Source organism: Dicentrarchus labrax, unplaced genomic scaffold (genome assembly GCF_905237075.1).
Source record: "Dicentrarchus labrax unplaced genomic scaffold, dlabrax2021, whole genome shotgun sequence".
Taxonomy (NCBI): domain Eukaryota; kingdom Metazoa; phylum Chordata; class Actinopteri; family Moronidae; genus Dicentrarchus; species Dicentrarchus labrax.
Window position 1 is genome coordinate 1,663,043 of NW_026136719.1, and position 10,545 is coordinate 1,673,587.

Here is a 10,545-nt window from a genome sequence, read left to right on the forward strand (position 1 = left end):
TCACAAGACCCCGGAATTGTGGCCAGTACCACATAAAGTTCCCCCGAGACACCCTATAGTGTCGGATTGCGGGAGTGAATCCTACGGAACGGCTGAATTTATAAATTATTTTTTGACGCCGCTCGCGAACAGGCATGCTAGTTAGATTAAGGATACAAATGATTTCATTCACAAGGTCAAGCTACTGGCATTACCACAGCAATGCTTTTTCTTCTCCATGGATGTGGAGAATATTTATACCAATATTGATACACAGATGGGGATGGCAGCTATACAAAAAATTATGGGGAAATTCCCGGATCTGAAGCGACCAGATGGGTATATATTAGAGCTCTTATACATTAATCTTATTTGTAATGGTTTTGAGTTCAATGGACAAAGTTTCCTCCAGATGAAGGGCACGGGTATGGGTAAGCGGTTCTCACCAGCGTACGCTAATATCTATATGGCGGAGTGGGAAGAGACGGCGTTGCTAAAATGCGCAAAAAAACCAGCAGTATTCTTGCGGTTCCTGGATGACATTTGGGGTGTGTGGACGGATACCAGAGAGGATTTAGATCAATTTCTGACAACGTGAAATGATCATCATCTGTCTATTAAACTCAAATTGGTATCCCATGAGCAGGAGATTAACTTCTTGGACACCGTAACATTTAAAGGGCCAGACTTCCCCCAAACATGTAGATTGGATATCCGAGTGTACTTCAAACCTTTCCGGATTCCGATGCTCTTCTCCATAAACACAATTTTCACCCCAGACATACGTTTCAGGGCATTATCCGCTCACAAATCTTACGCTTTCAGAGAATTTGTACTAGGAAGGAGGATTTGGAGGGAGCAATAAGAGTACTCTTTCAGGCCTTACGCAAGAGGGGTTATTCCCGAACCTTCCTGCTGAACATTAGAAATAAAGTGTTGGGTGATAAAGCCCAATCGGGCCAGGTAGAGAAGGACGCAGAAAAGTTTCCAACACCAATTGTATCAATCTACTCCGCGTATGGTGTTCGGGCGAATTGGGTTCTTAAGTATAACTTTAAGGAGTTGATGACGGAGACAAGGTTGGGGGAGGGATACAGGGTGATATCGGTGTATAAAAAGAATCCAAATCTCCAGGACTTGCTGGTAAGGGCAAAGCTCCCATCCATAAGACCCCAAGCTTCCCATACGCCCGGAGTTGGGACTATATGGAACCACCAAAATCAAACGCACTATCTGACGCAACGGGGAATAACGCTTTCATCGTCAAATGTGGTATTCAATTAAATTTTATTTGTATAGCGCCAATTCATAACAGAAGTTATCTCAGGACACTTTTCAAATAGAGCAGGTCTAGACTGAACTCTTTACAACATTATTTACAGAGACCCAACAGTACCACCATGAGCAAGCACTTGGCGACAAGGGCAAGGAAAAACTGCCTCCTAAAAGTCAGAAACCTAGGACAGATCCTTCAGCTCTAGGTGGGTGGTCGTCTGTCTTGACCAGTTAGGGGGAGAGAGAGAGAGACAGAGAGACAGGTGCCCAACAACAACAGTATTGGCAATGGCAATCTAGCAGGACCATGGCAGGAAGCTCCACCAGGATCCATGAGAACCTGCGAGATGAGAAAGCACAAGAACTCCGGGGAAGAAGTATAGTTAGTAACATGCATAAATGGGACATGAAAGAGTGCAGAAAGAGAGAGAGAGGAAGAGAGGAGCTCAGTGCACCATGGGAAATCCCCCGATAGTCTAGGCCTATAGCAGCATAACTAAGGGATGGTTCAGGACTCACCTGATCCAGCCCTAACTATAAACTTTATCAAAGAGGAATGTCTTAAGCCTACTCTTGAATGTGGTGAGGGTGTCTGCCTCCCGAACCACAACTGGAAGCTGGTTCCACAGGAGAGGAGCTTGGTAACTGAAGGCTCTGGCTCCTGTTCTACTTTTAGAGACTATAGGAACCACTAACTACACTTCTTCCCCGGAGTTCTTGTGCTTTCTCGTCTCGCAGGTTCTTATCGATCCTTGTGGAGCCTCCTGCCATGGTCCTGCTAGATTGCCATTGCCAATACTGTTGTTACTGTGCGTCTGTCTGTCTGTCTGTCTCTCTCTTTCACCCCAACTGGTCGAGGCAGACGACCACCCACCTAGAGCCGAAGGAACTGTCCTAGGTTTCTGCCTTTTAACAGGCAGTTTTCCTTGCCCTTGTCGCCAAGTGTTTGCTCATGGTGGTACTGTTGGGTCTCTGTAAATAATGTTTTAAAGAGTTCGGTCTAGACCTACTCTATTTTAAAAGTGTCCTGAGATAACTTCTGTTATGAATTGGCGCTATACAAATAAAATTGAATTGAATTGAATTGAATTTGAATTGGACTTACCTTGACAACAGTCTGCAAAACTCTTGTAGACTGAAGACACTTACCAGTGGTTCAATTTATGCCTACAAGTGTATTACTATTCACTTCCTGGAGTCAATCATGTGATTTGTTTCCATGTCACAGAGTAAAACTTGGAATGTAGGATCAATTGTTTGGAATTGTATATCAAATTAACAAGATGAACACAATGCACAATATTTCCAGAATATATATTGGAATGGAGGATCACGCATTTGGAATTTGATATCTTTACATAATGAAACATTTTCATATTCTCCTTTTGGAATTGTGGCAGCACAAGAGATAATTAATTTGGAATTACGTCCTTTAAGTGAAAACAAGTACAGGTAAACTTCTGGACTGCTTTTCAAGTCAAGAAGGATCACTTGTTTGGACTCAGTGACAACCCAGTCTAACACCACTTACCAATCGCTCAGTATATGCCTACAAGCTTATTATTAATCACGTCTTGTTTCCAATCATGTAATTTATTTCTTTGGTACATAGATGTTTATTGTCACACCTCTAGTCCCCAAACAAATTCCTTGTTAGTGTAAAAAAATGTTTTGTGTTTCTGATTCTCATTAAACCCCACATGATATCCTGCACTGCTGATTAACAAACTGGAGTGTCTGGAATGTGGAACAATGTTTTTCAGTAGACTATTTAATTTTTCAATTCAATTCAATTTAATGATATGACACTTGAAGGGCAGGCTATGCGCAACACATGAAAAGGCTCTAGAGGCATTAGAAAACCATACAAGTTATTACATTTTCAATTCAATTCAATTCAATTTTATTTGTATAGCGCCAATTCATAACAGAAGTTATCTCAGGACACTTTTCAAATAGAGCAGGTCTAGACCGAACTCTTTAACATTATCTAACACAAATCACCAAGCTTTCAATTTTAATCACTAATTATTCCAATATTTGCATTCCAATGTATAGATCTTTCAAGCTCAACATCCAAAGTACTAAATATTCCAATTAGTGAATACAAATCTCTAATGCAGGTGATTGTGGTTGAAGCTGGTGTGTGAGGTGGATGCCAAACATTCACCAACAAGACATCATTCACCCTTCAGCAACACTGACCTCCTTAACATGAACCTGACAGAAGAATGCAGTTGGCAAGAGCATTTTGTCTTTTTAATGTGTTCACTCTTTGGTCTAACAGAATTTGGGGCGATTGTGGTCTAGTGGTTAGTAATTTTGTCTTTTAACGGACAATGTGTCTGCTAAATGACAAATAATGAATGTGAATGCAATCATTCTATAATCAGAATTCTTTATCTACGCTGATCCATTATATATCCACTTTTATTATATTACATAATCTAACCATGTATCTGTCAGCTGTGGGCTGTGCACCTTTTCAACACATATGACAGGGAATAAACCGAAACACTGACTCCAAAAAGGTTGTGCTTAAAATGGCAGGTGATGTTGTGTAGTGCTGCATCACTATTGGTCAGTCAGGAGACTCCAACAGAAAATACAACAATAAAACTGATTTAGTTACTGAGGGTCACTCATGTTGCCTTCAGTAAGGACACAGAATCTGAAATTAGACATACTGTAACAATGTCGTGTGTGCACTTTATTGCATTGATTTGAATGTTTTTTTTCTTTTAGGTGCAACTGTTTGATGGACACTTGGTTGATGAGCCTACTCATTAGTTCCATGAAGTTATTTTACATTATCATTATGATCATTCTCCATTACTTTAAGATCATTAACTGAATGCACAAACACACACACACACACACACGTACACAGACACACACTAATGCATACAGCAAATAAAGTTTTCCAAATATGATGAAATTTGTCCTTCTTTCTGACTTGCTGCTTGGAATTGGGAGGCATTGACTATATCTTTAGAAGGAACATGATTACTACATGAAACATTTATTAAACTGTAAAACGAATAACTAATAGTATATATTTGAAGAAGATATTACTACCTTAAAATGGGTTAGGGACACGGGGCCTGGAGGTGCACGGTCCTTCCCCCATAAATCCCCAGCCCCTCGGAACCTGGCTGGCTGATACTGACCCTCCCAGGGTGGTGGTCTTTCGTATGTACGCCAACGGGGTTGACCACCTCTTCCCCCACGGTGTACCATCGTCCATCCATCTCCATCAAGGTAATTCAATTCAATTTTTCAATTCAATTTTATTTGTATAGCGCCAATTCATAACAGAAGTTATCTCAGGACATAAGTCCCCATGATTAAGATGAATAAATGTCCCTATACTAAATAGATATTAAATATAATATATTTATAATCTATTTATTTAAGTAATATTATCAAGATATAAAATATATTTTTTAATCTATTTATTTAAATAAAATAAATGAACTTAAAGTGTGTTTCTATGATTCAGAATACACAAAACAAAACTAAAAGGTCCGAAACCCCAAGACCTTAAAAGTTTGAAGAAACTTCAAAGTCCGGAGTTTGAAGCTTTTTAGAAATAAAAAGGTTTTAAATCAAATAAAAGTGTTCCTTCACTTTTATAAATAAAAGAAAACAAATAAGAAAGCACTGGAAAGTCCGAGACTTACGAAGTTTCGAAAAATTCGAAGTTCGAACTTTCCAGAAATAAGAATTAAAATAAATGCAACTCAAATGTTTTGAATTAAAATCCAAAAGGTGCCCAAAGCACAACGTTTCGACCTGAAAAGGGCTTCTTCAGGTGAAGGGCATGAAGAAAAGCAAAAGAAAATGCTTTGCAGCTGATTTTGTGGAGTTGTTTACTCTCTGAGAGTCTGAGCCAGAATGAGAAAAGGGGCGTTGTCGCTCTGCCTTTTAAAGCCCTTCCCACTCTGAAATCTTCGAATTCATGTCTTTAAATACAAAGTAGTGTTTTTACCCTTTCAATACAAAATGACTTATTAATTATAATTTAAAGCATGGTGTCCAATTTTGTTGATTCGCCAGGAAAAAGGAAGTTGTCATTACTTCAGTGAACATGGTAAAATCTCAATAAAACTTCACGTTTGATGAGAGTCCCGCCCTGAACATACAATAACTAGAAAAATGCATTCCCTGGTGAAAATGCACAGTGAATGCTGACAGATAACATTTCTAAAACATTGCTGGAATTGCGGAAGTTGAAAAACAAGCACAAATTCTCTGCAATGCCAAGCAATCAGGAGTCAAACCACTGACCCTGCAGTTCCCACAGAGTGTGTGGACAAGCACTGTAGTCACTGCACTACTGAACACAAAAGGTATCAATCATAGGGCTGCCTCATGTTCAAATGTCAGTTGAAGTGTAAGATTCATACATGTGAGCATGCATAACAGTTGAATAAAATTCATAATGTATGAAATAACATGATAACAATTATAACATCTATGTGTGTATCAAACTAGCTCAGAGCGTTTAAGTCAATTTTCTTAAAGCTTTCTATCATTGGGATTTGAACTGACAAGGCAAAGAGTGCATTAACTCTGATCACTGTGCTGGATCTGAAATCATTAATAATAAAAAGGAAGAGACTTGCCAATTGTTAAACATCTCAAAAACAATTGGGCATTGTAGCAAGTCTCTCTACTACCGTGGGTTCCTTCAGCACACAATACAGCATCACAGGTCAGTTCATCAACATACATTTATTGGCCTTAGCCGCACACAGCATCAATACAACACACTCAGCTTTACAGCTCTTCTGAGGCTTCTCTAGCCCTCTTCCAAAATCTGTGACTTTTCACGTCAGACATCCTGTCTGGTCTGTGTGTGGTGGCCAACTCAAGTCCTGCACACTACTGCCTTTAGAGAGGTGAGTATGATTACTCAATGAGTACCAGCTGAGAACATCAACTCACCTGGCGCTGCTCTCACAAGCCTTCCCCACACTTCTCTTTCTCCTGCAGCTGAGTGTAAACCACACCAACCTCCACAGGCATTGATAAAGGTTAAATCAATCACCCAATCAACCATGTGTTATTGTATGTGGGATCTGAAACAGCTATAAGTCATGGGTGAGGAATCAAACCACTCACCATGTAGTTGTGGGCCATGGGCTTTAACCACTCTGCCAGTGAACAGCAGAGCATGTCTGAAATATTTGCAACTGTTGAAAATATCTTAGTATTGACACACCAGTTATAAACTAATGCAGGTGTAATCAATCATTGAATCAAAGTAAGCTGAGGGTTTGAAATAAGACTCTATTAGTAGTAGTGCTGCCCTGCTTCACTGAACACACTGAGTCATTTCAGTTCTAGTACCAACAGTAGTAGCAGTATCAACAGTATAAGCAGAAGCAGTACTAACAGTAGTAGTAGTAGCAGTACTACCAGTAATAGTAGATTTGAACTGTCAACCGTTGCAATTATTTGTGCTCCCATTTGCTTTCATTGTAAAAAATATGTTGAAAAAAGCTTAATATTGTAAAAAAGCATTAGAGTTAGACAGAAGTTGAATACAACATGCTGAAGCATTCACTTTAACAATAGAAATCAGAGTAATTTCAATAGCGTTCCTAGCACCACTGCTACTGGGAGCTGCGCTGCTTTGCAATAAGTGAATCATTACAAACTTGGTATTACCTTTAGCTGGAGGTTTAGATGGAGAAAAGAAGAAACAGGAAACAGACAGAAAGTTCAGATTCTATTTTACTCTTTTTTCACCTAATGAAAATAACAATACATAAAAAATAACAAAATATAGAAATAAAGAGAATACATAGTTATTTTCTACATTTCTGATGAAAATATGAAATGAAACATTGAATATTAAACAGCAGGTCTCTGATGTGTTGTCTATGAACATTACATCTAAACAAAGTTAAACATTGAGTCTTCATTATTTTGGGCTGAAGGTGTTCTTCCTTGGTGGAGCAGTGAGCGGTCTCTGACCTCTTCTGGTCTCTGCTGGTCTCTATACTGGACTGAATTTCTATTTGACGGTCATGTTCTCTGAAATCACATGACCCCACACACACACACACACACACACACACACACACTTTAATGACAAATACTGTCATGAAAGATAAATCTGGTCTTTGTTGTTAAAAACAATAACTAGAAAATGCATTCCCTAGTTAAAATGCACAGTGAATGCTGACAGATAACATTTGTAAAACATTGCTGAAATTGCAGAAGTGAATTCCCTGAAAAACAAGCACAAATTCTCTGTAATGCCGAGCAATCAGGAGTCAAACCACTGACCCTGCAGGTTTACAAAGTGCTTTTACAGATTAAAAACAACAGAATACTAGGAACCATAACAGCATCAGTAACAATATATACAATAAAACAATAAACAATGTAAAACATAGCAATAAATATAAGTTAAAACAGTACAAATACAAAATTAAAACAATAAAACCATGGTGAGTAAAGGTTAGTAAAAAGGGTCACAGGAAGGCAAGACTATAAAAGAGCATTTTAAGAAGAGACTGAACAGAAGTGATAGAATTTGCCATCCAGATCTCTTGAAGGCTCTTTGGGGGCTCTGATGGCAAACTCTCTGTCACCTTTGTTTTTTAATCTTGTTTTGGGAATCACCAGGAGAGCTGCATTTGAGGACCTCACAGCCCATGGAGGCACATCAAAAGGTCTGAGATTAAAAGGTCTGAAATATAGCTTGGGGCCAGCCCATTTCGTGCCTTAAAAGTGATAATTAAAATGTTAAAATCTACTCTAAAAAAAAATGCCAATAAGACCACCTCAATTCTTTAAAGACAAAGTAAAAACAAGAGGAGTTACACATAATTACATTACACATTATTAATACTCATATTCCTTGAGTTGCAGCCATATTCTGTTTGTTCGACATCAATGGCCAAAATGTGCATTTTGAATTTATTTATAATATTCATAGTCAGTCATAAACTGCCCATAAGGCTATGAAATACGTGGGAGAATGAATGCCTGGAAATAAAAAAAATCCTTGCCTCCTGTTTGTCTGTGGTCCTTTATGAGATATTGACCAAAATGATAGCACTTAATTAACTTTAGGCCAACAGCCTGCATCTGGGAGTTGCCTTGACATGTATTTCAGAGTGATTTTCGCTTTGTGTGCATTTTTCCTCCCCATAAGTATTTAAATTGATATTTAAATATTTAAACCCCAACAGGTTTACTCCCAGACTGCAGGGATCACTGTTGATCACATTTTTAATAATACAACAGCTGTTTTTACCTGAAGAACAGAGGGAAATTATTATCTCAACCCTGACTCATTCATCCTAAAACTTGATAAAAAAAATGTAAAAACAATTTCACCATGGCATCCAACGAATAGGCTTGAATAGGCTCAAAGGCCCACTTGAGAGAGATAGAGAATATTTATGGAGCAAGGAAATCCCCTCTAACAGCTGTGACAGACAGCTTTGGGTATACTGCTGTTCCCCTGGAGTAAACCAGCTGTCACAGATGTTACCCAGGATGTAGAGGCAGGGACACACACGTCCTACCACTATTAGACAGAAACTGTCTGATGCAGGACTCCAGGTGATGGAGATCATGGCAGTGAGATGATTTATATAAACATAAAGAGACTGATTTTGATTGTGATTTACTGGAGATCATCCATGGAGGCAGGAAAATATGGAGCAATGTACAGTCTGATCCAGCTGTTAATTCACTCACCAAAGCAGCTGTCAACTGTGAGTCATAGCTGATATTCAGTACAACAGCACTCCTTCTGCGTCAAATTGCTTTAGTGACTCTCCATTGTGATACTTCTGTGGCAATAAAACCAACAGATAAAGCTGACTTTACAATAACCTGCATGTTCTCATTTGAAATGTTATTTATATCAACAAATTTCATTACAAATGTAAGAAAGACATCTGTGTCTGAAAATAACTTCCTTTTTGAGGAAGTTGTTGCTATGACAACAGATTAACATATTCATTTTCAAACAGTTTCAAAGAACCAAATAATCAACCAGGGTTAGGGTTTTTGTTATCTGGATAACTCTGTGATCCACATACAAAGTACTTAAAAAAAAAGGGGAAAAAAGTGTTTTATAATTCATAAAAGATTTGATGAGCTTTATTTTATGGACAAACATGAACATCATTCAAATTGCTGTTAGTGCAGTTATTTCAGTCTTATGCATTAATATTAATATCACACTAATTATGTTTGCACGGCAGCTAATTCCTTAACTGTCCATAACTCCAGCCGATCTACACACTGAGTTTTATGCAAAAGACTTTGTTACACATGTGATCCTGTAGTACTGGGTATATGTTGAAGTTTTGGCCTTTATTGTCCTTTTCTCAGTATTTTCACATCCACTGAATTCAAATTTGTCCTTTGCATCTGACCCATCCTGTACACTAGCAGTGGGCAGCTGTGGTGCCCAAGGACCAACTATGGGTTCAGTGTCTTGCTCAAGGACACTTGGACAAATAGACAGGGAGAGCCAGGAAATCAAACCGTTAACCTTGTGATTACGCCCCTCTCCACCTACTGGCTGCCCCGTAATGACAGCTTGCACTCCAGCTTGCATGGACCTCACAAGTTTGTGTAAAACCTCAAGGGCCATGTTATCCCAGCATAATCTGACAACGTTCCAGATTGCTTCTCGTGATGAAAGCTGGTTTGATATACTAAAGGATCACTCTCTCCTTTTCCTCTCTTTTCATACATCCATTTGTTACTTTCATAAATATAAAACATAGATTAATCAGTAAATTGGACTTCTTGCCAGTCAAATGTGAAATGTTGGTATTTCTTAGCCCACCCCAAGTGCTTGGCCTCATTTCTCCTCCTGAGAAATGGTTTAGAAACTGCTACTCATCTTCTGACTCCTCTACAAGACAGCCTTCTTTTAACAGTCATTTTGCTGATTGGACGCTTGCGTTTTTTATTTAGCAAATTCTGTATGTGTGTTGAAATTGCTTTTCTATTTCTCAGCGAACAAAACTTGATGTATTGATTTTTTGATGTTCCATGCACTTCCACATTAAAAACCTTAATTCTAGCCATGATTTCATGCTGAGAAAGTTCCTCTTCAGTGAGACTAACAATTTGACTTCTTACACTTTGGCTTAGTTCTGGTGCCATATTTCCCACTATCACAATGCTACTTGGGAGGCAAAGATCTGCTAGAAACGTGAGGTAAAGCCATATTTCACAGGTGAACGCTAAATACAAATTTGATGAGCCTCTGATCAAACCCACCTTAGTGTCATCTGAAAGCTG

The 10,545-nt window shown here is 38.6% G+C and overlaps 1 long non-coding RNA gene across 1 annotated transcript in view; it reads left to right on the forward strand.

The window, feature by feature from the left end:
- LOC127351053 (uncharacterized) overlaps positions 1–10,545 on the forward strand; it is a 33,759-nt gene that overhangs the window by 1,546 nt on the left and 21,668 nt on the right. The gene's annotated exons all lie outside the window — the stretch shown is intronic.